At 39.1% G+C, this 21,813-nt stretch overlaps 1 long non-coding RNA gene across 4 annotated transcripts in view; it reads left to right on the plus strand.

Moving 5' to 3' along the window:
• LOC102147441 (uncharacterized) overlaps window positions 1–21,561 on the plus strand; it is a 48,513-nt gene extending 26,952 nt beyond the window's left edge. For 2 of the 4 annotated variants that reach the window (XR_011427412.1, XR_288607.4), the window contains one exon: window positions 626–1,660. This is a non-coding gene — a long non-coding RNA (uncharacterized lncRNA). Of the gene's footprint in view, window positions 1–625; window positions 1,661–21,271 lie in introns of those variants that run through there. The other 2 variants (XR_011427410.1, XR_288606.4) reach the window with 1 other exon arrangement.
• Window positions 21,562–21,813: the final 252 nt, after the last annotated feature.

The raw sequence follows: 21,813 nt of genomic DNA on the forward strand, positions 1-21,813 counted from the left end.
TAAACTTGAGTCAACTTAATTGAAATATGAGAATTAATGAACAGGATACCAGTTCATCTCATGAAACAGATTAACTAGTCAGACTTTTGGAAGGGACTAAGATCAGTAACTGGAAGTCAGCAGAAATCCAGTCTCTGTCTCATGTCCTTTTTGCATTCTTTTTCTTCATTCCCATCCCACACCCTACCCCTCTCTTTCCTGGAACCTCATGGGTTTAATGGCTATAGTTTCAGCTACATGTGGAAATTATCCCTGAATTCTGCTTTCTAATTCCCTGGAATGTGTCTGAATCTGATTGGCTCAGCTTGTGACAAGTCAAGTATTCAACACTGATAAATGAGAAGGGGTGGGGAGGAGGGCTGTATGTTGCTAACATAATACAAAGGGGCATCTCCTCCCTGGAAAGGCAGGGCAATTCTCAGAAAAGAGCTACAGCACAGATTGCCAGGAGTGCACCCAAACCTGCATTCTCCTCTGGGAACTCCGCTGGACTACGTGTCTCAGTCAGTCGTACAGTTACGTAGAGCAAAGTGACTGTTTCCATCATAGAATGTGACTGAGGATGATGTGTGCCAATTCCAGGAACAGGCCCTAATAAAATTCATTCTTGTTGCCCCCCTTTTAGGGCTGACTGGAATAGGATGACCTTGGAAGCCATATTTTTAAGTTGGCAGAATTCTGCAGCCTGGATTTCGAAGCAACTAGGTGGAGTAGAGCTGCTTTCCCAAACTACTCATTACTGTTACTCGGAAGAAATACACTTTCAGTATTTTTGAGTAATACATTTTGGACCTAACTTTCATACCAGTAATGGATCTCTCTTAACTCATACCAAAGAGAGGGCTCATGAGTTGAGAAATCATCCCGGAAGATTTCTATACACTCCAACGCTGTGCAGAGAGAGACAGGAATCACAGAACTAGAAAGAAGTAACAATCATAAAATTTCCTTGAATCTACCTATTTAATCTCAAATACTTATTTTTCCATATCTATACAATGACTTTGTACGCCAACGTCCCTTACTCTAATCATGGTTATAGCTGAAATCTTGATATTATCCATGGCTTAGATTCATTTTGCTGAGTTCACACTTAATCACACATTGAGAGGATCGAGTTTAGTTGTTTTCCTTTTCTCCTTTAGGACATACTTTGCAAAGACACAACTCGTTGTCAAAATATATTGTTCCAAACTATTGAGTATATGTTTTTGTACATATATTTTAACAATAGAAATTCCAAATTAATTCAGCACAGCCATTGTCCCGAAAGAGGTTACTGTCTAACTGAGCAAAAGTGACACAGAGCATTACAATGATTAAACAGCAATAAAAAGCTTTTAAAATGCTAAACACAAATATTTTCTTCATGTATTCAGTTAAAAAAAGCTTCCAAAAGTATGTATTCTATACCCTACTGTATTCAGATAAATACTCTTTTAGGTTAGTATATGACTATATATATATATATATATATATATATATATATATATATGCATCAAAAATGTCTGGAGAATGAGTCTCACAAATATTAATAGCGATTATATCATTGTAATGGGATTACAAGTAATATTTAATAGTTTGTTTATTTATATTCTCTATTTTTCTTCTTTAACAAATTCATATTATGTGCCTAATAAAGAAAATTCTAGTGGAAAAATATGTGCAAAGAGGAGAATTCTGTTCATTGCCTATGAGTTAATTCTAAAATATTTTAAAAAGAGAGGTCAAGGAAAATGTCAAGTGGCAAGCTGTGTTTATTTTGCAATAGAGAGGGGTAAAGGAGGTAAGAAGGAAATTAATGGAACCACCACACCTAAGAACTCCTCAAATATTTGAAAAAGGACTACAACCTGTGGGAAGTTATCACATTCATGAATACATATTAAGATTTTATTACTGGGTTAACTTAAAAGACACTTTATTCTTTTGGAGCTGAGTTTCTTTTTGCAAGTCAAATGGATCTTTTGTATATTACTCTGGCCCAGGAGAGGGCATACCACCACACATAAAGAAATTTAACTTAACCTTTTAAAGAAATAATGCCTATAGCACGGCCAAGTCCTTAGCAAAGGAAATGGCAATTCTTCCTCAAAACATGTGTTGTCCTTTTCTCTCAGTATTTCCATTGCCATTTGTAACCATCTTCAAACACAAATGCACTTTTCTGAATAAACTGTTACTGTAATAACTTTGGTGTCATGATTATTCTTCCTAAAAGGTTTACATTTATTCTTAGACTAGATCTTTTCCATTTGGCAGTGGATCCTCCCTAAGAGGAAAGTTTGCTCCTTCTTATGAGGAAAACAAACAAAAAGAAAAATACTGTAGAAGTGGACTGGTCCTATACTTTTAAGTAGGCAAAGAAATGCATGCCAGAGTGGTTTATCTAAAATAAAGGAGAGAGAATGATGCTATGAACGTGAATAATTAGTCTACTGAAATTAAGCTCCTTCTACAGACAGGTTAAGCCTATTTCCAAACTATGTAATAATTTGATATTATTAAATACGTGTTTTAACATTTGAGACAAATTTCTTTCTTTCAACAAATTTAACAGATAAATTATCATATAAAATTTTTTGAAACTAACAAAGGTCTTTATTAAATGACCACAGAAGAGAACTTGAATATTCGATAAACGGGTTAAGTAACTATCCTGTCACAGTTGGGTGCTCCGCTAAGACTCACTAAGAATTCGTCATCGTCTATTGGACCCTTTCGCCATCTGGTCTACACTGCGTTCGAGGCCAAACCCTAAAGTATAAAATGTCAGGTTGATATTTAAAATAAGTTCAAGGTTTTAAAAGTTATCCAAAAACTTAATTGCCTTTGCTTTTCTCATTCTCTGTTTAATGAGCTGATATTAAAATGACCTGTGCCTATTAAGGTAAGGGCTTAACAATTACAAACATATGTGTGAATGAGCATAGAAATAAAGGCCGAAATTAATGGGGATTCAAGGAAGATGGGCTTCCAGGACATTTATTTTTCCGAGGTTTTATTAGCAACTCTTCTGCCAGAGGACATGGCTATAACTGAACAAATTACTCCAAAGACGTTAGGTTGTATTATGACAAATAATTTTCAAAACCAAGAGAAAAATTTATCGGAAGAGGTTAATATTTTCCTAAACCCCAAAGAGATGAAAAGTGTGTTGACATATCTGGTCAGAGCAACATAAAGCTTTTAGGTCAGTAATTACATTGAGCAAAGCTATTCTCCAAAAATTGCGTAAGAATTATTCTCACTCATTGTACTCTGGAATTGTTACTTATATCTTAATTATTTTATATTAGACAATTTTTAAAAATCTTGTGTCTACATGATTTCTCTCTTGAAAAGCAAACATTTCTAATTCTGAGATGGGAATTTTTAAAGTAAACAGGACTGCCTTTGAACTTGGAATAGGAAAAACAAGCCTCAATTCTGCTATTCTCCTCTGGGTGTGGCTCAGAATTCGCGAGAAAAGTGCAACTAACTCAGAGCCCTTGATTTATGACCCATTTGATTGGTTTTGCTGACTCACTTAAGGCCTAAAACAAATCCTCGTGTTATCTTTTGGTGTGGTTTTATAACTTTAGCAATAAAAAGGGGACACGGGGTACTATAAGGCTCTCTGAACATGCTCTCATTAGTGCAGACAAAGAAAGCTAAACGTCTGGTTACCAAAGATTTACAGCTCCTGAGTTTAACCAGTCGAGAATGTTTGCCTTGTTCTGCTTTTTCCTATATTTGGGGGCTCGATGGTTTTCCCCCCGCCCTGCCTCCATGGAACTTAAAACATCACCTATTCTAGATTTTTAACCTTCCTGCACTGAACAGCAAATGAATATACCATTTTAAATCTTGAAGGAATCTTAAAGTGCCCCTCCCTCATTTTTTTAGGTAGGAAATTAACGTCCGGAAAGAATGCACAGTTTCATCCTGTGGCCTAAATCAAGGATTTTTCATGTTAAAATCAGACACACTAACTCATAGTCATTTGTTTAGTAATAAAGAATTCAAAAAAACTTAAGATAAGCCCTGTCACAAGGACGAATGTTCAGGCCTTAGGAAGGCAGACATTGTTAGCCGCCGTTAGCCAGCTGGTTGCCCGCAGGGCCCACCCATGACCAGCCACATTCCCCAAGCTTGAGACATGTCCTGTTTCCTGATGAAAAAGGAGCTGTGAGTCTTACCATTGAGCTAAATTGTGGAGACGGGCTATGAGCAGCTACCTGTAGTGGAAGTTCTACCCAAGTGTTGTCCAACAGAAATGTAATTTGAGTCACAAAATCTTAAATTTCCTATTAGCCTCATTAAAAAAAAGGAAACTTGTTACAAATGCAGAGCCACTGACTGAGAATCTTCACTTTAACAGAGTTCCCAGATGGTTCATATGCACATTAAAATATGAGAAGCAATGTCCTAGAGATTAAGGAGAGAAATTATAAAAATGACAAATGTGATATCTGGGAATTACAATTTATGCTATAATTTGCAGGGAGAAAAACTGGTATATTAGTCAGGGTGCTCCAGAGAAACAGAAGCAATATTAAAAGGTATTGGCTCACACGATTTTGGAGGGTAGGAAGTCCCATAGTCTGCCTTCTGCAAGCTGGAGACGCAGGGAAGCTGGTGGGATATTTCGAAGGTTGGAAAGCAGGAGAGCCGATGGTGTAGACTCCAGTCCGAGTCTGAAGGCCTGAGAACCAGGAGTGCCAAGGGCAGAAGATTGATGTCCCGGCTCAGCCATCAGGCAGAAGGAGAGACAGGCACGAAGAGACAGAGACGCAGAGACAGAGAGAGAGCCTATCCTCCCTTCTACCTTTTTGTTCTGCTCGAGTCTCCGACACTGGGGAGGTCGACCTGCTTTCCTCAGTCTACCAACTCAAATGCTGCACTCTTCCTCAAACACCCTCACAGACACACCCAGAAACAATGTTCAACCAGGTATCTGGGCCTCCTGTGATCCAGTCAAGTTGACACACACATTAATTGCCACACTGGGAAAAATAGAGAGATTAGGCAAGTGGGCAGCTATAAAATTATCAAATGCAAAAAGGAAGTTTGACACAGAGACAAAGTAAAAACCCAAGGAATGCTAACTATGACGATCAACTTCAATTTTAATGACTCATCGTCACTAGGAAGACTAATTCACTGAGGCAAAAAGAAGTCAAAAAGGCAGAAATAGACACCCCACGTCTGGGCGGTTCTGTGTCTCGCAGCCCTCACCGGCTAACGCCTCACATTTGCAGAGCAATTAGCTAGAGCCTCCTAACAGGCCAGTGAAGATGTTATTACAGCAGGTGATTTCCCCTCATCTGATAAATTGAGACTGAAACCTGGAGAAATCATGACTTTCCCTCATCACAGAGAATTAAACAGCAGAGCTAAAATTGGCATGACTGAAATGGCAAGCCAATAAAATGACAGGACTAAAATTTTCTCAGTCATAGTCTCATACCACATAAGCGTATAGAGCATAATAATACTAGGAATAGTAATAATAATGGCAGCAGCTAACCGTGTGAGGCGCCAGTCACCGCACTCCGGGACTCGATGTCTGTTAACTCACTGGATTACCGTAACAACTCTTTGAGGCAGGCGTTATTATTCTTATTTTCTAAATGAAGAAACGGGTGCACAGACGGGGTCAATTACTTGCCCAAGTTCCCAAAGCAAAGAGGTCACGGAGTCCAGCTTGAAGTCAGCAGTCTGGCTCCTGAAACTAATTCTGAACTGTGCCTACTGCCTGCTTAACTCAGTTTTGGGGGCAGGAGGTTGTGGATCACAGAAGACCTCGCTGCCCAACACAGAGTTGAACGATAAATTTACAAACAGGCCCTGACTCTACAAAGTACTTTATTCAGGGTTTCTTTTAATCCAGAGATAGTTTTTAACTTATAGCTCTTTCAAAAAATATCTACTCGGTAAAGCAATATTTGGTAAATTGGCTCTTAAAACTATGTAGATGAGGTCTCAATAATCTTCACTTTCTCCCATTATCATAGCAAATAATCAAGTCATAAAGAATTAAAAATCTAGACATTTAAATATAAATTAAGGGAGAAGTTTTTACTTTTCAGTAATATACACTGAATTAATAGGTATAAACACTGATAAATGAAGATTAGCATTATGCCAAGTACAAATGCTTTATTCAGCTGATTAAGAATTTCAGTAATAAAAATTGAGAAGTAAACCAATTGCTCAAATCTGTCTAGTCTACTCTAACAGTTGCTCCAATCTCCTCTTTCCCAAAGATTTGCAACGAGAGGATGGAAGACGTTCTAAAGCCAACCAGCTAAAGTCATCCTCAAGTTGGGAGATTATTGTTATTATTAGCCCCATTTTACAGATGAGGAGCATGAGGCTTAGAAGTAGTGTTCTTGCTCAAGGTTCAATGAAAAGCAGAATCTCTTGAATTATGACAATAATTAAAAGCATCTTCATATTGGCTCATATTAAAGATATCCATGGTATTTATACGATCTCAATAAAAAGATATGAGCTTTTCAGTGCATTTACCAAAGTTAGGTGATTATTATTTAGAAGTAGCAATAGATTCAGCTACTCATGTATGTCCAAGGTCATATGCTGTCAAAAGTCAATACCAAAGAAGATGAATTCCAAATAAAATTGGGAGGAAGCCAAGTTGGATATGTTGCACAAAAGAAACCAAGCAGATTTCCTTGGTGCCAAGGTATTTGGCTGCCTTCTCAAGCGTGACTTCTTCTGTGTCCCGTTTCTCTCACTTCACCCACAACATGTAGCCTTATAAATGCCTGAGCATTAAATCATAAATTGTAAATCAACTTATGAGATATGAGCAGAGATTATCTTAAAATAATAAAATGGCATTCAGGCCTTTTAAGGCCTGACTGTACACTCTACACTAAGTCCCCAGAATAAGTGTTGACCAGCCTGGCAAGTAGAGAAGAAAGAGAAGGCTAAGAGCTAAGAAGAAGGGAAGAGAAGAAAGGAAGGTCAGGGAGGGACCTGCTGGCTCTCCCAGTCCACATGGTCCAAGGGAGAGGATATCTTCCAGGCTACCTGAACTGTAGTCCACCCGACAGCAGTATCTCTTGTGAAGACTGATTCCTTAGTCTGCAAAAAATGAGATAGTAATCTGTCTTTTGTAATTTGCTAAAATGGAGAGAATAAGCAAGTAGGACAATGCCTTGTCCTGCAATTATCTTAGGTAACTAATACATATAGTTCTAATTAAATTAATTAATTGTGTTCTGGTTAATATGCCTCAGACTCTTGTGAATTAGGGTGAGTAACCAGTTCTTCTGGCCATGCTCAATCTGGGACCGTGATAAGAACCTTTATCACAACTAGCAAGGGCTGGAATCAGTACCATTGCAAGTTCTTCCTTCTTTTCAAAAAGTTCTCTCTTCTTTTCACTGCTCCTATACCAGTGGTTCTTAATTTTTTTTTTTTTAACTCAAGGATGCCTTCGAAAATCTAATGAAAAGTGCACATATGTGTAGACATGAAAAAATGGCTATCATTTCTGGGGCTGGCCCAGTGGCGCAGTGGTTAAGTGCGCATGTTCTGCTTTGGTGGCCCAGGGTTCACCAGTTTGGATCCCGGGTGTGGACATGGCACCACTTGTCAAGCCATGCTGTGGCAGGTATCTCACATATAAAAAACATGGAGGAAGATGGGCACAGATGTTAGCTCAGGGCCAGCCTTCCTCAGCAAAAAGAAGAGGATTGGCAGCAGATGTTAGCTTAGGGCTAATCTTCCTTAAAAAAAGAAAAAAGGCTGTCATTTCAAGAGATTCGTAGAGCTTGAAGCTCATCTGCGGACCCCCACTTAAGAACCTCTCATTCCCAAGAGACTTGCAATCTGATTCAGTAAACGATAATCACAAAATTACCAACAGAACAATTACAGAATGCTGTATTGCTTTACGATTCCACTCAAAGGAGGAGAGTGGAGGTCCCTTTTGTTTAGACAAGCATGGAGATGGTTTTGTGTGTGCAGATATTAGCTGGGTTGGAGATGAATTGCCCTGGCCAATAAAGGAAAAAGAAATGTGATTTGCGAGGGGAGATGCCTGGAAGGAAGAATCTTGAGCCTCTGAGGCTATTGGCCTTAGTGAGGAAAGAACAGAGAAAACAGAACCCCAGAGCACGGGCTTCTGAGGGAGGACAGCAGCAGAGCCAGGCCCCGGCAGGATGAACTAAGAGAGGCTGACACAGCACACAAGCCTCACAGCTCGGTGCCTTAGGTGCCTTAACACACGAAGCTTTCTTTTTCCACAAATCACCCCATGGATCTGAGCAGCTGTCCAGGTCCACTGCCTTTTAAGCGGCTACTGAGCAATCCAGCCCAATTCCGTCTTTTGCTTCTGCCCTCAAAACCGAAGACCTTCTCATGACTGCTGTAGTTGGGGAAGAAAGCGTAGAGGGTCTCAAAGCTGCAGTGAACACATCACTTCTGTCACAGCTGCTTGGCAGGAACTAGTCACACAATCTGAACGAATGCAAGGAGGCTGGGAAGTCAGGATTTCCATACATCCAGAATGAGAGGAAAACCTGAAGTTAGTGAGTTCCAAAAGCATCTACTACAAGACCTGTGTAATGGAGGAGTCCTACTGTGTGCTGGAGGTGTCCGTTGTTAAACTCTCATTGTCTCCCCTAGGAGTCCTCAATAAGATATAGATCTTCTCTTTCCTTAAAGGGGAGTGAAAAGGTGCTGAGCTCTGCGTGTCGTGGGGCACAGCCTGGGCACAGAAAGCCCCACTCTGCAGGTACGGTTAGAGCACGGCGAGCAGAAGTCTCTGGCATCTGATGATAGAGTGCTGTGAGACAGGCAACATCCCCGGCATCCAACCCAGGCTGCATCCTACAATCCTGAGAAGGCCAGGCGACTTCTCCGTCTGCAAAATGAGCAAGCTGGATTTGATAACTAGTGTTAAATTGTACCATGCTGGCAATGGATGCAAAAGCAATTACAGAAGAAAGAAATCAATCTAAAGAGTAAAATTATTTTTGGCAGTTAACCTCATTTTTTAGCCCATCTGACCAATCTGTTACTCCCTCTGATAATCACTTCTATTAATGAGATTTTACTAGATAAGATACATCAAAAAATCTAATTTTGTTGTTCCTTAAATTATAACACTCAGCATAAAAAATACACTTCAGTCAAATCAAGTGGGATAAGATATTGACTTTGAGTCCATTTTATTTACATCTTATTTTCCAAAAGATATACCTAAGATGGGTAAAATCGAGCACAATATATTCTTTTCAACGTTTGGTAGCTGCACTTACATGATTGCATATATAAAGGTGACCATCTACCAGCGTTGCTGGGACAGTCACAGCGTGATTACGAATAGCCCCGTTTTGTTCTCTGAAGCGGCCCAGTTTGGACAGTGTGTTATGTGTCCCCCGACGTACGATTTTCAGTAAGTGGTTTTTGTGTACCCTCAACACCAGAGCCCTTATTTGCTGCTCTTATAATCAGACCCCAAATTAATTTAAATCCAATACTGGGGACACGGAGAACTCATGGAAAGTATGAATCTTTTATCTCTGTATCATTCACTCCAGATAGAGGGTTTTCCATGTTCACATCACCGACTAAAGCAATCGAAGTGAGTGAGCGTTTTCTCCGGGCTCATTGATGGGAAGAAATCCTCCACTCGAGGTGAACAGTCCTCTCTGATGTCTCCAGGGTGATGGAAGCCAGTAATGACAAGCATTGCCGTGCTGCAGTTCAGCACTGGTCTGAAGAGAAGCCCTGACACACGGAGCGCAGAGAAACACGAGCACAGCCTGCGGACGCTCTGTCTTCTGTCGTGGAGGAGCTCATACTATCCCGGAGAATAACTCTTTTCTAACTCAAAGGGAAAAAAATGGTTATTCTACCCTCTATTTAAGCCTAACGTGGATCTCCCAATGACCTTCTTTATAATTGCTATGAAAAAAGAGTAATTTTAAGTTGGTTTTAGAAGAGTGATCACCTGCTTTTTTGGTTTAAAAATTCAACACATTTTAATACTTCTTTCATGCTGACTATTTTTTTCCCATGGTACTAATTCCCTTGTGTTCCTCTAACTCACTACGTTCCTTAAGGATCAACAATTAGGTGGAGGAAGACCACCAAATGTTAGAAATAGCAACTCAAACGACGCCAAACTAGTGTCGCCAAGAGTAAAATTTGCATCGCCTCTGCATTTTGCTCTGACTCTGCGGGATTCTACAGAGGTGGAGATGTGTTACTTCTCCCTCGTAGACTCTTGGTTGCTCTGTTTCATAGGATATAGGTGGGTTATGTTAGCATGAGCCGGACACAATCATCAGAAAAGGAAGTGATGTTTTAGTTATGCTCTTGAAGATATTCATTTAAGTCAACAAAAATCTAGGGTAGTGGGAACCCTTGGCCACTCAGTAAATTTCATAATACTGCATTTCAGTAGCAAAATTGCCCTATTTGGTTTATTTTAATATCCATGCATTGCTGATAATTTTCTATACAATACGGAAACATCTTCGTTCACAGACACTTGATATAGAGTTTCCTGTGTTTCTATTAATACTGAGTTTTGTTCCACCTGTATTGTAAAGCTTTCTAAGCTAATTATCAGTGAATGCTGGAGAAAGTACAATGCCTGGAGGGAAGCCATGGGTAATTTTCCACGGGTATAAAATGACTTAGGTTCCCTCCTTCACTGTCTCCCAGAATCAATGGATACAACATGCAGAAGGGAGTCCAAGACATTTGTAATTAACTGGGCAGTTGATGGTAAGTGTATTATTTTGAAGCAAATCCCAGATAACACACTATTTTATCTGTAAACACTTTAGTCTGTGTCTCTAAAAAATAAGAATTCTTTTAGACCCAACCACAATTCCATAATTATACCTTAAAAAGGACAATAATTTGTTAACTCTATCCAACTTAACAATTGACTCATAAAATTTTTGATTTTTAGTTTAATTTTTTGAGATCAAAATAAGGATCATACAATGCAATGAGTTAATGTCATATTTCTCTTCTAATCCCTCTTTTAATCTCTTTTCTCTCTCTCTCTCTTTCCCTGGAAATTATTTGTTGATAAAAGCAAGTTATCCACATTCTGTAGAGCATCCTACACTCCAGATTTTGTTGATTGCATCCTCTGGTGTCATTTAGTGTTCTCAACAACTCTTAACCTTTTACGTTTGTCAACTCTTTGGTTAAAATTAGGTACAATTTCTATAGGAAAAGTGGATAAATTCTTCTTTTTGTGCTTTTATTTATCTTTTTATGATCATGTTTTGGGACTTGGGAATTGATCTCAAAATTCTTTATTCTCAGTCCAAACTTCTTTTGAATACACCTGCAGACACCCATTAACTTGTACTTATTTTCTTATTCATTGTTTGGATTTCATACATAGAATGACCCCAGAAAGTATCTGGAAGAATGTAATTTAAGGGAGAGGACAGAACTGTAGGCTGAGCCATTGTAAGACAGCTCCTTACATTGGGACGTAATGAGTTAACAGTGAAGAACTCTTAGTGACCATGTCAATGATTTTTCATCATACAATAAAATCCTGAGACTACACCCAATCAAGGTCTGGATAACACCCCTCAAAACAGTGCGTTGTTCACAGTAATATTAGCTGTTTAACTTTGGTTCATTTTTTTTCCAGACATTATTTCATAAAATATGACCTCCTCGATTAATGAGTTTGTGTTTTGTTCTGACAATTTTTTTCTAAAATATGGCTGCAGAAAAATAGAGCTGATGCTCTCAGGCCCCAGGGCTTGAAAATATCATTGTTCAGATGTGAAAATCCCTGATTAAAGTCTGTAAATTCTAGTAGATGCTGATTTGCTGACTTAAAGGCGGATCTTGTGTATGTTCTCGCTACACAAGTGAGAGTAAGGCAATACTTAATTTTGCTGTTAACTGCTTGGATTTTTGTTTGTTTGTTTTAAATTTTGTCAATACATCAACTCTTGTAGAAGTTTGAAAAGGGGTTGGAATTTATACAATTAATATTATAATACTCATTACAGAATGTGGATAATCATGGTGATATTAGAACTTATAAAAAAGTTTGGAAAGACCTTACTTGTCCTTAGCTATGTTAATTGATGAAACTGAGGCAATATCATACTATTCCTTTTCTGTTGCTGTTTCACTTGAAGAAATTGCTGGATCATTTGCCAAATGACCTGAGTTATGGCCTTGATATTTACTAACTCTGGGAACATGAGAAGGTCACTTTAATTCATAATACTGTTGGGAGACAATTCTCGTGGGTCTCCTGAGTATCTGCATGTCTTGTGCGTGGAGCACTGATGGCTTTTGTTGAGCCTGAAAAGATTATCTTTCCAAGGACCTGTGTGTAGCAAACAGCCTTGGAAGTGGGAGGTAGAGCCTTCTCCTGGGGCAGAGGGCAAGTTTGTTTACTTTCCAGTATCATAAAGATAATGTTTTCCTCCGGGTGAAAGTTGGGCAGATTGCTCTGCAACCCATTATAAAATAGTAGGATTCTCTAAGCTTGGGGCTTCTTGGCTGTGACACAACACGTTGCCCCTGTGGAACAAGGAGTTTGATGTGAAGGAGAAGCCCATGCTTCTTTCTGTATTGTGAGTAAAGAATTGTTTTCTCTCTGACCCAGCAGTCTTGTGATCTCTGCCAGTTTCCATAAGACTGTAGCAGGTTAACCTGGTAGTGTGCAAGCAGAGTTAAATCTTCACAGTTCGCAAGATCGTATAATTCGCTTATCTTTGAAATTAACGGCTTGGTCTATGAATTGGTTTAAATTTATTGTTTAGTTCTGATTCATGCCCTCAAGGGCTTACCATCTTCTGAGGTTGACAATATGTAAAGAAGTGTTGCAGGCACTGTACCTTCAGTCCCGGTGAGATTCAATCATCTGTACCAAGGCTATGACCTAGTTGGTGAGCTGAATGGGTTGGAAGGTGACAGTAAAGAGCAACTGTATGAAGGCAGATGTTTGCCTTATTGTTTGACAGAAAGGAAGAGATTGGAGATTGTAGTCTGCTGGGTCTGGGAAGACCAGAAAATGAAGATAACTCCCATGGAATGGAATCTGATCCCAACGTGGGGAGGGACTAGCAGAGTTATTTTCATGAAAAACCGTTGAGATATGGGAACACAAGCAGAGCTGTTTATCTCCAGTGACAAAGCATAAAACAGGATGGGAGAGATGCGAATTCTTTCCCCTTCTGCACAGCACATCCATGTCTTTGGCGCCATGAAGCCTCAGTCTGGTACATCTGGGTATCGTCTAGAGTAGCTGCATCAGAGCAGCAGCAGAGACCATGGTGCTCCACAGGAGACGGACATTTGTAGTGGACACAGCAGTGCCTGGTGTCAGCCTGGTGAGAGACGGTGAACATCACTTGTAGAACCAGCTTGTAAGTTCATGTGAAGCAATCTCGGGTACTACTAGGAATGTTGGACAGGCAGTTCCCAGGGTACTGAGTTACTACTTGAGCAGTTTGGGAAAAAACCTAAAGCAGTTTTGGTCATTATCGCTCATATGGCCGCATTTGTACTTAGGGCTAGTGAGGCATGAGGAAACTCAGGTTATACAGTAAATACAGTACAATCTGATGAGTGTTTTAACAGAGCTTAGTGTTACGGAATCATAGGACAGAAAACATTTGAGCTAGATCTTGAGGGATGAATAGGCTTTTGCTAAGCAGCCAATAAAATAAAGAGAATCCTTTACAGAGAAAACTATTGCAAAGTCATGAATTCTGGATTACATATTTCACATTGAGTTTTTAAATTTTGATTTGTAAAAGCTGAATTATTAACATTTTCAAGATTGAATCGTAAGTACCCAACTAACTGTCAAAGAAAATATGTTCAAAAGATGCACATACATGTACAAACCTGAATTTCTCACTTCAAAAAATTATCTACAGTGGTAGAGTTCCACACTTTGCAAACTCAAATTCTGTTAATAAAATAATTCTTCAGTTGTGCCTTTTGGTAGTGTTTGTGCCTGTAGTGTGTATATACGTTTGCATTCATTCTATCCAAGTTTGCCAACAAATATAATCTTCCATTTTTCCCAAAAGAATGTTCAATATCAATATAATACTTTATTTTTCAATTAGCATTTTACCAATAATTGATTTAATAAATAAAATGTAATATATACGTCTCTTTAAGGATATAATTCCTAACCTGTAAAATATTCACCTCTATTTTCAGCTTCTAATCGTCAACCAAGGCTAGTTAGGCCAGTTTGAAGGAATGCATACTTGAAGTTCGCTATATTTAGGCAGATGTTTGAAAGCAATGGGAGAAATACCTGTACACATTTGTACATTCTATTTCATAGGGAATATGGTGTGGATGAAAAATGCTTTGGCTGGTCTTTACGGCTTGATTTCTTAAAATTTTTTGTCTTATAGTGATTTTAAAAATCCAAGTACAATATAACCTGGAGAAGTGAGGCATTGCCAAGCCTGAAAAGCTCTAAAAGAATTTCCTTTTGATTCCCCATATCTTCTTTGATCTTTTATATGGGGGTTTGCAGTCTTTTATTTGTGTACTGTAAGTGTCACAGCATTATCTGGTAAGTAATAAAATAAATTATACCTTAAATTACATTGTTGAGAATTATCTTTGATGTATTGTTACCCTATTCCATTGAAATGAAGAATTTTTTAAGTGATGTGACTTTAAAACTAGCTGATAAAAAATATTTAGCAACATATATATTTGTATTTTGGGTGAGACCAGTGATCCATTATACCCAATATTCCATCTTTGACATTGATATCTGTAGCTGTTTCGCAGCCAATTGCTGTGTTGCTGTCCATGACACATAATTAAAGGTAAGACATATGTGGAAGATGATGGCAACAGTATCTTCCATAACATATGCTCTTCTTACCACGTGGCTTTGCCAGTCTACCCATTAATAGGTAAGGTCCGTGTTTATTTCCCTTGAATCTGAGCAGGCTTGTGAATACAGTGGAAGCGATGCTATGTGACTTCTGAGGCTAGATTTTTTTAAAGGCCATACACGTTTTGCCCATTTCTTTTGGGATGCTGACTCTTGGAACGCAGTTACCATATTACGCAGCCACACTGAGAGGTCCAGCTGAGGTTTCAGCTGACAGCCAGCATCCACACACCAATTACGTGAGTAAATGAGTCTTCAGATGATTCCAATCTACCCCTCTGAAGCCCATCCCAGCCTTTGAGCTTTCCTAGCTGAGAACTCAGATGTGGAGCAAAGGCAAGTCATTCCCACTGAACGTTTTTAAAATTCCTGACCCACAGAAACCACGAGCATAATAAAGTTTTTGTTTTATGCCACTAAATTCAGGATTGTTTATTATGCAGCTGTAGCAACTGAAACAATATATCGTCCCTTAAATCCTAATTTCCCTTTAATAACTCAAGACGAATCAATCTGCATATTGTTAACACGTTTTCAATGTTTGAGTTTTGGGCTTGTATAACATATACTCAAAGGTATTTTCTTTAAGTTGACCTAAATTCTTTTTCCTGGCCATGATCAAATTTTGCAATAATCTTGAGTGACAATATTCTGAGCAGAGTGAACTGCAAGTGAAAACACCCTGAGATAGAAACCGGTCTGAAGGTTTTGAGACACCGAAAACAGGCAAGTGTGGCTGGAGTGTAGAGAAAGAAGAAAAGTGGTAAGGGTGTGTCAGAGACCTCTTATACGCAGAGCCACACAGGCCATGATGGGAAGCTGGATTTTATTCTAAGAACTCTAGAAGGTTTTAAGCAGGAGAGTCATGCGCTCTGATTCACATTTTATAAGCCATTGCAGGGTGAAGAATTGTTTGTGGACTTTGGCAAAATATGCACAGCAATTTAGAGAACTAAGGCAGGAGTGCAGGCCAGAGACGGGTTTGGAGGGGCTGGGAGTGGAAAGGGTGGCCTGAGTCGGGGCAGCTGCTGCAGAGCTGGAGCAAAGGAGATGTGTTTGGAGTATATTTTGGAGATAGGAATTACAGGAATGTGACATATTTCCTGACTAGGTTTAAGACGAGGAAATGAATTAAGGATTACATCTAGATATGTGGCTGGAATAACTGAACAGATTGGGAGGGAAGTAACCAAATTGGGAAAAAGTTACAGAAAAGGAAGAGATTTGAGGTAGGCGTAATCAAGAGTTAAGTTTGAGATATTTTTGGCAATTCTGCTTATAAATCCTAATGAAAACAACCAGGTAAACAGACTTGGAAGCCCTGCGGTAAGGCAAGTGGATCGATCTGATCACAGTCCAGTCCATGCAAAAAGAAGAAAATATACTTTCTATGTAATAATTATTTGAAGACCAGATGAAATTTTCCAGATACACTACTCTTCTGGTTCCAGTTTTCCTTTCTAAAATATAGGGACTTGATGAGTAGACCAAGTTAATTCAAAGCGGTATTGTTATTCCAGTATTGTTATGTTTTGCGTGCTCCAGTTTTCATCAACTGGACTTCCTTTCTCTACTCAAAGTGGTAGAACGAAGAATAAATGTATATGATGAACTATAATCTTAGAAAACATATAGGTAAGAATGCGTCAAGGATGATTAACTAACACACAAGCCTTTGGCAGATCTGGTACACTCTTAGGAAGGAGCGTTTGAAGTTTCTAAGGTCAGGAGCCCTGGCCAGGTAATAAAATGGTTTAGACAGGGAAGAGCTGTTTTTCAATATCTGTGAATAGAATATGGGTAACTCATAAACAGGAGCCTCCCGTCTTAAGAATTTTGTTCTTGGCATCCTTTTGTTGGAAAAATTAGATACTTAGGGGTGCGTCCTTAAAAATACTAAAATCTTCCGTTTGTGGAAAATTTAGTAACATTATTTGGAAATAATTACCCTTAAGTGAAGGAAAAGTATGTATAGATAGTTCTCATTGATGTTTAAAAAATAAACAAAGCAAAACAAACAAAAACTAACACTGGTGTGATTGAACTGAGTGTTGCTTTCTCTTTCTACAAACACGATTGCCACGTTTTGTCTAAGAGGAAGATATTTAAACCTGCTCTTTCCTTCTATGGTTCAATTGTCATGCAAGAGAAAGAACTCACTCTGAACAATAGATAGGTGAACTGTGTTCCCAGACAGATTGTTGTATGTTATATATATATAGTGGATTAGGACTGGTCCTGGTGGTTGGCTTACACATCCAAACAAGTAGTTCTGATGTTGTTTGCTTTTAAACAAACTTAAATTCTATGTGTTTTGTATGTGTGTACATGTGTGCTCATACATGTGTGCATGCAGGCAATTGCACAGGCATACAAAATTAACGTGTCTTTTAGACATCAAGCACAACATGACCACGTAACTGTTGAGGAGTTAAAAGCACTCTTCTCTAGCCCCGTCTCTCTCACCACTTTAGATGATGAGTTTCCCCTGGTAGACTATAAATTGCTGCAGGCAGAAACTATATCTATCTTAGCATTTAGCTTAGTTTACTACCTAGCACATACTAGGAACTAAACATTTGTCGAATTGAATGCAGTTGCCTCTTCTAACTACTGCCTCTTTCTTTTCTGTACCTTCACACATCTTGCCACAGCGGTCTTCCCTCATTCATTATTTATTTCTGCTTTTAGGCAACATCCTTCTCATTCTGTTGAGACGGTTTACATCTAACAAAAGTGAACAATAATCATTTGTTTGCCTAATTCAATAGCTTCTTATTAACCCTCATCCGGTTTGAGCTGTTTGCAATATTTAGCAGAGTTATCCACCCTCACGTTTGAAATTCCTTTAACTTTTGTCCACCTATGTCGCCTTTTTCCTCTTCCTATCCACAAAATCTCTCCCTCTCTGTGTTTACCATTAAGTTTGGCAGTTGCATAGGCTTTGCCTTCAGACCTATTCTCTTTTCTCTCTACTTGCTCTTTCTGGACATTTTCATCCATTCCTAGGGTGTCAGCTCCCAAATTTGTGTTGATGATATCTAAATCTATATGCAAATATTAGCATTATTTTCTGAATATTTCTCTTTGCATATTGAACATCTCTATTCAGACACAGTATCAGACCACTTTAGCTTAAAAACAAACAGCAACAACAACAGAAACGGGCTCTGGCTAACTGCAGCTAAAATAAAGGAAGAAAGGGAAACTTACTGGCTTGATTACTGAAAAATTCCAGGGAGCCAAAGGATAGAATCTATGGCCGCCACAAGAGACCAAAGGCCTGAGAGGAACTCAGGAAATACTCTTTCTCCATCTCTCACCTGTACCTATGGGTGTCTAATATAACTGTTATGGGATCTCTGAGTATCTGTTGATGCCTTCTCTCACACTGGCAAGTAACTTTTTGTACTCTTTAGCCCACACGCTGGAATGTGACAACTAATGGTTGCCGAGTTTATACATCCTCAGTTTCCGACATCCAGAGAGAGAACTACTTTGGTTTCTCTGTTCCAATTTAATACTCTGAAGCAAGGACTCTTAGTGGCTCATCCTAGAAAGATATTACCCCTAACCAGTCCACTGTGGCCACAAGGAAGTGTCCTTTGTACAAATGATATCTTCTTCAAAACCATGTGAAGTGAGAAGAGACATGTCTTAAGAACAGGAGATGAGTGAAGACGTAAGATTTGCTTGGCTAGAATAACTCATAGGTTTCCATTACAATGCCTCACAGGCACAGTAAACTCATGTGCCAAACTCGCTAGTATCCACCAACCCAGCCCCACCTCCTGAAACAGAGAGTGAGAGAGTAATCTCCGGATCCCTCCCGTAAGGGGATAATCCTGCCCAGATGTTCAAAGTGGAAATTGTCTTTGATTCCATCCTAACCCTGTAGATTCAAACACTTTCTGGCCTGTCAGTTCTAACACTGAACTGTCTCATGGCTCCACATTTCCCAATCCCATTGCCACTGTCTTCTCACAACGTCTCATCAACTGCCCCCTCTCTGGTCTCTGCGACTTTATCATTTGCTTCTCCAGTCTTTGCCCATACTAGATGAGCAAGCTAAGCCGTGTCACTTCTCTGCCTAAAAATCATCACAACCTGCAGAATAAAATACAAGTGGCCCAGCCTTATGTTTGGCTCCTCTTCATCTAGAGAATCCCACCACTGTCCATAGGCATCACTTATCCAATCTCATAAACTGTATTATTTACTCAATCTCCTGGGCTTTTGAATACATCAATTTCTAACTCTGAAGTTGCCTTATCTTTTTTTAAAGATTGGCACCTGAGCTAACAACTGTTGCCAATCTTCTTTTTTTTTTTTCTGCTTTTTTTCCTCCCCAAATCCCCCCAGTATATAGTTGTACACTTCTTTCCTTTAGTTGTGGGTCCCTCCAGTTGTGGCATGTGGAACGCCACCCCAGTGTGGCCTGATGAGCGGTGCCATGTCTGCACCCAGGATCCAAACCGGCAAAACCCTGGGCTGCCGAAGAGGAACGCACAAACTTAACCACTCGGCCATGGGGCTGCCCCCTGAAGTTGCCTTATTCTTTTGTTTATTTGGCAAACTCTTTCTCCTCCTTCCGGATTTACCTCAGGACTCCATTCACATCTCATCCTCTCTGGGAAGCCTGCCTTGACACTTCACATCACCAAGGAAATATTAATTTTCCCTACCTGAATTTATCTCAGTACAATACTCTCAGCATCTCTTAGTGTTTCTAGAGTTTGTTATTTGTTTTCTGTATTAGCATTCAGACAATCTAATGCATCTTATATCTTTCTCTCTTCTTTAGAATCTCACAGAGGGTCTGGTGTATAGAAAGAATATTTATGAACATTCATGAATGAAAAATAGGAATATTTTTGTTATCGACTACGGATTTTAAGTGGGCTCCTTGTTGGTATGCAAATTTTTAAATTGTGAGCAATCTATTTTTCAATGGAATGTCTTCTAAAAATTATTCAACTCAAAATTCGGCATTGAGTCCTCCCTGTGTGACCTATGGCACTGGCGCCACAGCCAGGTGGTTTACTCTGTAGGGCTGAGAATGACACATGATCAAATAACGATATTACAAATCAGGTTATAAATGCCAGAGGTACAAGAAAGTGCCTGTAGGAAAAAAGAAAAAGGAAAGATTGATTTTGGTTGGAAACCAGCATTACAAATGAAACCACATAAGGCAGAGGGGGACATAGTCTCAGTTGGCACCCAAAATGGTCAACTAAATGAACCTTGTGGGTTTTTTAAAAATTCCGCATAAACGTGGTACATAGTGTACAAATTCTGTCCTCTAACTACTAAATTATTTTTGTTAATTTACAACCACGGTGATGATTTATAATGCCTGTAAAAACCAGCCTAAGACAAACATTCTCAAACACAAAAACACTCACACATACAGGACTGCCAAAGTGGTAATTTCATTGGCTGAGCTTTCAGCTCTACGTTTGAGTTCAAGGGGAGGATTAACATGTGCTAAAGTGAAAGTTGGCTAAGGCTTAACTGTGGGCATCAGATCGCCTGCATAAAGCAGTAAGTCCAATACCAAGTCAAGACAAAAGCGTCTGTTCTTCACTTAGGCTTCCAACCCCAGGCATCATGTATTTGAGAGCAAATTTAAATGCAAGCCTTTGGAGAATAGCGAATAATGTTGGCAAGCAGGTCATTCCCAATTAAGCAAACTAAATTTGGAGAAACAAACTATAATAAATGGTCATAGAATTTAAGAGAACAAAGCCCAATGTGTGGTTACGTCTTGTTTTTCTCATTTAATTGCTTTCTTCCCTATCCCTCTCAATAAGAGTTAGCATCAATGCTCTGTGGGATCTGAGCAGAAGCGCACAGAGGACTTAGGCTGCTGTGAGAGCACTTGCCTGGCAGGCTCCTTGGGTTTGGTGACAGCTGTCTGAATGAGCAGTCCTATGGAAAGATTAGTGGTGACTTCAACCTACCAAAGGTCTTAATGCACATATCAATTCATGTAGTAAACATGCTTCAGGGAACAGAGGGAACGACATCTTCACATTTGTCCCACCAAAAGCAGGGTAGCAGGCTACACTTGGAAAATTTATAAATTTTACTTTAAAAGAACAAAAAATACATCTTTTCAGGATGTCATGATGGGCTACCAAAATAAATCGTTCCATTAGATTGATTTTGCCATCAAACATTTGATAAATGACACTTCAATCTCATACTCTAATTCCCCATTCTTGGGCTCAGTTATTTTCATTTGTATTATTTTGAAAATGTATTTTTAGTTCATACATAATGAATGAGTGACTAATAATATACAGATATTCCTGACTGCTTTCATTCTTGATTATTCATGACATCTATTTCTTATTCATCTGGCAGGATAAAGAGCTCTGGGGAAGAAGATGACCTTTTCATCCACGACCAGTAGAAGACGGAAATGAGTTTTGTATGAAAAATCTCTCTATTGACCAGAATTCTATCAAGGATCATCCCAGATAGAGGGTTGTTCTTTGGCGGGTACACACTAGTATGGGAGAGTAGTCAGCATCTGTTTTGATTAGTCAGCACCCTGATGAGTAATCATCATGATCTGGATGGACAAACATACGTGGCAGTTATTTATCTCTGTGCCTTTTCATTTTTTTAAATAAATTCATTTTCAAAGCTAACTGGGAGAAAATTTTATTGTGGACACTAATAGCTTTCACATTTTTGTGCCTGCTCCTCTACCCCTACCCTCCGCGGCACCAGCTATCCTATCACTGCGATGTCATGCGCTCTTTCTCTGTCAATTCCCGGAAGCAGACATCACATGCCTCTATGCTGCTTAATCTGTTAAAAAAAAACCGTAGTATATTTTATCATATTTCACAACGTTTAAAAAAATTATCTATTTGGCACCTTCAAAGAAAATCCAAGTG

This window comes from Equus caballus, chromosome 16, assembly GCF_041296265.1.
Source record: "Equus caballus isolate H_3958 breed thoroughbred chromosome 16, TB-T2T, whole genome shotgun sequence".
Taxonomy (NCBI): Eukaryota; Metazoa; Chordata; class Mammalia; order Perissodactyla; family Equidae; genus Equus; species Equus caballus.